This window comes from Buceros rhinoceros, unplaced genomic scaffold, assembly GCF_000710305.1.
Source record: "Buceros rhinoceros silvestris isolate BGI_N320 unplaced genomic scaffold, ASM71030v1 scaffold3495, whole genome shotgun sequence".
NCBI lineage: Eukaryota > Metazoa > Chordata > Aves > Bucerotiformes > Bucerotidae > Buceros > Buceros rhinoceros.
The window spans coordinates 12,817-19,710 of NW_010412138.1; the positions used below are offsets into that span (position 1 = coordinate 12,817).

Genomic DNA, 6,894 nt, shown 5'->3' on the forward strand with positions numbered 1-6,894 from the left:
CAAAACCCGCTGAAAACAGAAGCGTGGGAGCTGCCAAAGACCGTCTCCGAGGACACGAGGCAGCGGTCCATCCCGCTGGCACAACAGGTCTTTCAGTTCAGCAAGGCTTTATCTGGAAGCCCCCCTGGTCGCGTTTCAAGGTGCACAGGATTGCCAGCCCAAACCCCCCAAAAGCTCAAACCAGGTTTTTAAGAGAGGCAGAGGGTGTAAAGCCAACTTGTGCTGACCTGTAGAGGACAGCGGACACAGGAGAGACGAGCATCATGCTGAGGAAATCTGCCTGGTTTTAGGCTGAAAGCTCTTCCAAACCCGAGCTAATTCCACTTGAATAAGATCCTCGTGCGAAGGATTAATACGAATTAATACCTATTTTAATCAATTGTTTGAGTCCAAGAGATACTCTAGATACCAAATCATCTCATGCCTCCATGCTGCTCTCATAGCAATCTCGTGTGTTTACTCCTGTCGCATACTTGTGTCATCTCTCCAGCATTTCAGATCCTCTTTTGGAAGTGGACCCCTAAGATAAAGCGTGGCTGCTCGCTAATTAAGCTCCCCAGCATCTTTGCAAACATTGCAGTGCTGGAGAGCTGGCCCCATTTCATCCCTCAGAACGGCTTTTCAGACAGAAATTAGCCGTAATCTGGACAGAGCGCTGGGAAACACAGCTGGGCTCTGGCTGAAAGATAAACACCGCGTTATCGTCGCTGCTGCTTTTTGCTCCAAATATGCCAGTCCTGCTGCAGCGACAAAAAAACCCCCTTTTTTTTCTGCTATAATCTTAACTACTGCATTTACCCTCGGCATTGTTGCTCGTTAGCTAAGACCCGCAAACGTCACGCTGTAACAAAGCAGGCTCGAGCCGTTTCAATCATCTTCCTCCTTTAATTCCCGTGTTGAGGACGCTCCCGGCTTTTTCAGCAGTGACGGGAAATCGTGGCCTAACTCAGCTCCTGGTGCTGCCGATCTGCTCTTCCCTGCAGCGTCTCCGCTTACAGATTATTTAGGCATTTAGCATAGGCTGAAGGATCTCCCCAAAGCAGGAGGGCAACGGCTTGGCACCTACAAAGACTCGCTCTTCTCCCATAAAGCTGGCTGAAGCTAAAGAACACGTATAGATTAATCTCCGAGTCGTACCGCTAACCTATAAACCTCGTCTCAGCAGGGCTTAGCACGCTCTTAAGCTGGCTAAACCTGTTGACACTGGCTTAAAACATATCCCATCACAGCTGTCTTCCTCGCGTTGAAGGACACGACAGTGACAGACCCCGAGCACTGTGAGGTGTCATTCGATATTGGAAAATCACCACAGAGCGTCTTTGAATGCCTCAATTAAATATTTTCTTCATCCAGACGTGCCTCAAGTCTCCGTGGGTGGCAGGGGACTGCAATGCCTCCAGGATGGCACCAGCCCCTGGAACTGGAGTCACGCTGGTGGGAAGGGGGTGGTTTTCCCGTCTTGGCCCCATGGAGATCCCCATCCCACACTCGGCGAGCTCTGGTTTTGCTCCGACAGACCTGCTCAGCTCCACAAAGCTCACCAAGACCCGACACCCACGCAGCGCTTTGTAAAGTCTTTCCTGATTGCATACGGAGGGGTTCAAACTGCCTCCAGCCCTGCGCCACAAGCGCGGTTTGAGACAAAGTCTGCCTTTAATCTGTGTGTACGATGGGGATAATTACTTCAATCGCTCCCAGTTGTCACCGGAGCCGGGAAGCTCTTACATGGTTCCATCGTTCCCTGACTGCAGGACTGGGCTGCGAGGGCAGCTTTGCTACGTTCTCCACTCAAAAAAAAAAGACCGTATTACCTATACAGGTGTTTGGCCGTTATTGTCGGCACGAAGCTCCGGACCTCGCTGCCCCTGGGGCACGCTGCGTTTGGGATTCGAGTTCCCCAGCCCCGCGGAAGGAGAGCTGGGAATAGCCCTGGAAGCACGAGCGGGTGAGCAGGTGGCGTTGCGAGGAGGTTGCGAAAAGAGATCCCCCAGCGTACACAAAATTATTCTGCGCTCCGAATGAGCGAAGGGAGTGGACACAGTCCAGGGTCATCACACTAATTGACACTTTCCCTCCGGGAAGTCTCTGGAGGTCCAATCAGGGCCGGATTGGGAGTGCAGGGTCCCAGGCCCAGGTGTGGCCTGGGCTTCCTTCATTTAGCATAATTGTGCCTCTGCAATCCGTTCCCATCTCCTCCTCGCCGAACGTCTCCAGTGGAACCTGCTCTGCAGTTAACCCCACCGTGCCCTCTGCTGAAACGCACGTTTGGAAGAAGGAGGGTTTGTCTCACACGCTGCTGTCGGTGGTAGAGCTCCAGTTTAATCTTGTGGTCTTTCACCTTCAGGTCTGCAGGCTGTGAGGAGAGGGAGAGGGCGATTCTCTGCCACCATAAATATACCCTCAAATAAGCTCAAAATAAAATCATTTGGGCTGGAAAAGCCCTTTCAGCTACTCGAGTCCCCCCCGTTCCCCAGCACCGCCAGGTCCCCGCTGACCCCTGTCCCTCAGCAGCACCTCCACACGGCTGGGAAACCCTCCAGGGATGGGGACTCCACCACTGACCTGGGCAGACTGGGACACGACCGCCAGGTCCCCGCTGACCCCTGTCCCTCAGCAGCACCTCCACACGGCTGGGAAACCTCTCCAGGGATGGGGACTCCACCACTGCCCTGGGCAGCCTGCGACACGCCTGCACAACCCCAGCGGGACAGAAATTTTTCCATAGTGACAACCTCAACCTCCCCTGCAACAACTGGAGGCCGGTTCCTCTCGTCCTATTGCTTGTTCCTGGGAGCAGAGACTGACCCCCACCTCGCTGCACCCTCCAGTCAGGGAGTTGTCAGAGCCAGAAGGTCTCCCCGGAGCCTCCTTTGCTCCAGGCTCAACCCACCCATGTCCCTCAGCAGCTCCTCAGATGTTCTCCAGACCATTCTCCATGTTCTCCAGCCCCTTCTCTGGACTCACTCCAGCCCCTCAGTTTCAAAGAGATCAAACCGAAGCAAATTAATGAGCATCTTCAGCATTTTTAAAAATCTAGATCTCCATGTTTTATGCCTTGTCCTGATGATTCATATTCGCTCCTGCTCCTGGGAGTGACAGGACCATGTTATTACTGAGAGGAATGTGACAAAATGGGTGGTTTATGGTGCGCTTCACCAAAACCTGACAGCAGGCTTCTCATAGCAGCTTTCAGATTTACAAGGTGTTTTACCAGACATGAAGTTATGGGAGAAGCATAAAACTTGGCTAATGATTTGTACATTTTACTACTTTCTCCACTGGAATTATTTTAATGAAAACCATTATTTTTAATTGTGAAATACACCCAGATTCAGGTAGTTTGATTTTATCTGTTATCAGTGCTCGGAGGCTGCTCAGTGCTGTAGTATCCAAGTCAATCTTGTCCTGTTCAGCCCTCCTCAGTTCCTCTCTCCTATTATCAATTTGAATCAGTGAGCCACATGGATATTTAGAGTATTGGTGATGCCTCTCACCTCTGTGGATTCTCTTGCACCAAGGAGGTGCGATGGTGCTGATCCTCTACCTGGTCACCTATTTCCATGGAAGTTCTGATTCGAGAATTTGGCCTTTCTGCTGGATTTCACAGCATTGAAACGGCAGAGAGGATAAAGGCAGAGGGACTGCGTAAAGCCTCAGTCTCTGTGTGAACAGACAACAGAATTGCTTCCACGGTGTTTCTGAATCATCATGGAAGCAGTATGTTCTTCAGGCTGCTTGCTGGAGGCTGGAGCCTGAACTGCCCAGACCTGTCTCTGAAGAAGATGCCCATTTCAAACTGCATTTCACATTTTTTGAAACAGGTTCATACGGGTTTTTACTTCCAAAGGTCCTTTTACACAGCATCACTCCAGTCTAGACATCCAAATTCCTGCAGGCTGCTGGTCTGCCACGATGAAGCAAGAGTGCCAGGCTGATTTGCAGTTTCAGTGCTCCTCAGTGCCACCTCTCCTGTGGTAGCTGGTACCATTTCCTGCTTTCTCAAGAAGATGAGGAGTCAGCATCTCCCCTGGGCAAGATTCTGGCTCTTTGTTATATGGGTTTTCCCCCTGCCTTTTGTTTTGCATGTTCTCTTTTTCCCCACAGCGAGGTTTTGGCCCTCATCAGTGAGGTGAGACTGGCAATCTTTCTATCAGCTCCTTTTCCCTTTAGCTTCCCTTCAGGAGCTTCTTCCCTTTTCTTCTGGCTCCACAACCCGCACAATTACCTCTCTGATGACTTCCTGGATTTTCCATCTGCTCAAAATAGGCACTTGCGAGCTCTCTGGTTAATTAATGTGCTCTAAAATCATTATGTTCATCAACCAAGCCTTACTGCTGCCATTTTTTTCCCCTATAGTAGTAAAATCTCTTGCCCTGAGTAAAACACGAGTATTTTGCTGTTGAAAACGGAGTAAACTCAGTGTTGAACTAATCGCTCTAAGCAGAAGCCACTGCCAACCTGACATATCGACAAGGCGTGTGCTCGCTGCATTTCCTTGTAACTGAGGCTTTGCACCTCTGGCTCCATCTGACAGAATCTCAGCCATTTCTGTTAGAAATTCTTCTCCCTCAGCCTGCATTAGGTGCTTTGTTAATGGCATTTTAAGCTGTGCCAGCTTTTGCTCTGTATTATTCCTCGTGTTCTTACTGACTGTATAAACCTGGACTTTGGGTAATAAAACCGGCAGCTGGGTGTGAAGATGGCACCAACAGATAATTCTAATGAATTTGTCACGTATGGTTTGAACAGAGAAACAAGTTCCCTATGTGGTGTTCCGTGGACACAATACCCCAAACACCACAGAGTTGAGTAAAGAATAAACCCTATCAGGTCTTGTAGTTCTGCATTCTGAAAGATTTGGTAACAAGGGCAACCCCTAGTTCTGAGGGGTTTTATACAACGCAAAACACCTCATGTAATTGCATCAAGGGAGGAAACAAAATACTGTTTAGACTCAGAGAGACACTTCTGCTTTGTGCTTCTGGTGCCTAAAACACCATCCAGGAGAGAGGCAGACAGGAGCTTGGTAGTGAATGTATCTGGTGATGGTTCCCAGCAGGTCAGTCCTGAAGGTCAATGGCATGACAGGGATCTTGCTCCATCTGGCCTGTCGATGTGATGATGTAAATATCATAGAATCACAGAGTGGTTTGGGTTGAAGGGACTGTTAAAGTTCCTCCAGTCCAACCCCCTGCAGTGAGCAGGGACATCTGCACCCAGAGCAGGGGGCTCAGAGCCCCAAGGGCCAACCTGACCTGGGATGGGGCCAGGGATGGGGCTTCTCCCAGCTCTCAGGGCAACCTGGGCCAGGCTCTCACCACCCTCAGCACCAACAATCTCTCCCTTCTCTCTGGTCTGAATCTCCCTCTGTCAGTTGAACCATCTCCCCTTGTCCTGTCCCACAGCCCCTCCCCAGCTCTCTGACAGCCCCTGAAGCACTGACAGGCTGCACTAAGGTCTCCTGGAGCCTGCTCTGCTCCAGGTTGTCGCCCCTCTCCACGCAGCAGAGTGTTCCACCTGCGGGTCATTCCTGGGGTGTCCCCTGGCCCCGCTCCAGCAGCTCCATGTCTCTGTGGGGTTGAGGAGCTCAGAGCTGGACCCAGCACTGCAGGGGGGTCTCTATGGAGCACAGCAGAGGGGCGGGATCCCCTCCCTCCATCTGCTGCACACACTGCTGGGGATGCAGCGGTGTGAGAGCTCCTGATATGCATTCGAACCCCGGCTAACAAGATGGAAAGTCTGTGAGGCTGTTGGATTGCTGGGTGAAGTTCCAGTCCAGAAACATCAGTAATTCTCTTTCAAGGCGAATGGGTAAACACAACTGTGTCCTTTGGCAGAGGCTGGCGTGCTGGAGGTGGTCCAGCCAAAACCAGAGGGGCAATAGCAGGAGGAAACAGCCGCAGCCCCGTGGGGAGGGTCTGTTCCACCAATCAGATGTGGGGAGGGATGCAGGCACAGCCTTACATGAACGGGAACATAAGTGCAGGGTGCCATATGGCTCAGAACTGCCAGACGCGTCCTCAACCTGACTACAGGACCTGCCTGTAATTGCCTGACCAGTTTTTCCACTGCATGAAAAGTGCTCCTGCGGGAGATGGGCTTCTGCTGATACTGTTCCAGACCGGCTCCAGGAAATCCAGTGAGCCGTGTCAGGAAGAGGAAGGACTTGTCCTGCATAACCATGAACCTGAGGAACTGAAAACTTTACATAGCTGTCTCTCGATCTTGAAGGACTCACGGCTTCAGCAATCCCTTCAGCAGTCAGTTCTCCAGCAAAGACTGAAACCCTCATGTTACAAGGCAAACTGAAATTGTAGCTGTGGAAAAGTCTCTTCGTGTGGCGCAGGACCTTGTGTGCACAATGTCATGACCCAAAGACGTTTCAGACGAGGCTGCCAGAGCACACTCACCCTGCAAGTCCAGAGCGTTGCCGCAGTCGACTCAGCTGGCTGATTTCTAGGTGCCCTGGCTGAGATCCCTTAGGAAATCCCAGAGGGAGCCTGAGTATCTACACAGCAAATCTCTCTGGAGGTGCATGTGATGCCTGGCCTTCACCTGCAGCAACAAAACCTCCTACCCATGGTTTTGCCTGTGCCCCTGCTCCAAACTAATGCAGATCAAGAGATACAACAAATTATTAAAATCATTTTAGAGAGAAGAACAAGATGCACTAAAATAAGGAATAAATTCAATAAAAATTCAGCAAAAGCCGTGTTTTTCTAAGTTCTTTGGCAACTAATGACACACCAGAGGACCTGGGCCAGTAGAAGAGCTCCCTGATCCTCCCTGTTCCTGCAGGAGGGTGACCAGAGGAGTGTGGCCAACGCTGTGGACAGTGGTCACGCACAGACCTTGGGCTGGAGCGCAAGTGCTCCGAGCTCACCCAGCGTGTAG

At 51.1% G+C, this 6,894-nt stretch overlaps 1 protein-coding gene across 1 annotated transcript in view; it reads right to left on the reverse strand.

The window, feature by feature from the left end:
• Nucleotides 1–6,894, reverse strand: part of GALNS (galactosamine (N-acetyl)-6-sulfatase) — a 40,399-nt gene that overhangs the window by 4,597 nt on the left and 28,908 nt on the right. The gene's annotated exons all lie outside the window — the stretch shown is intronic.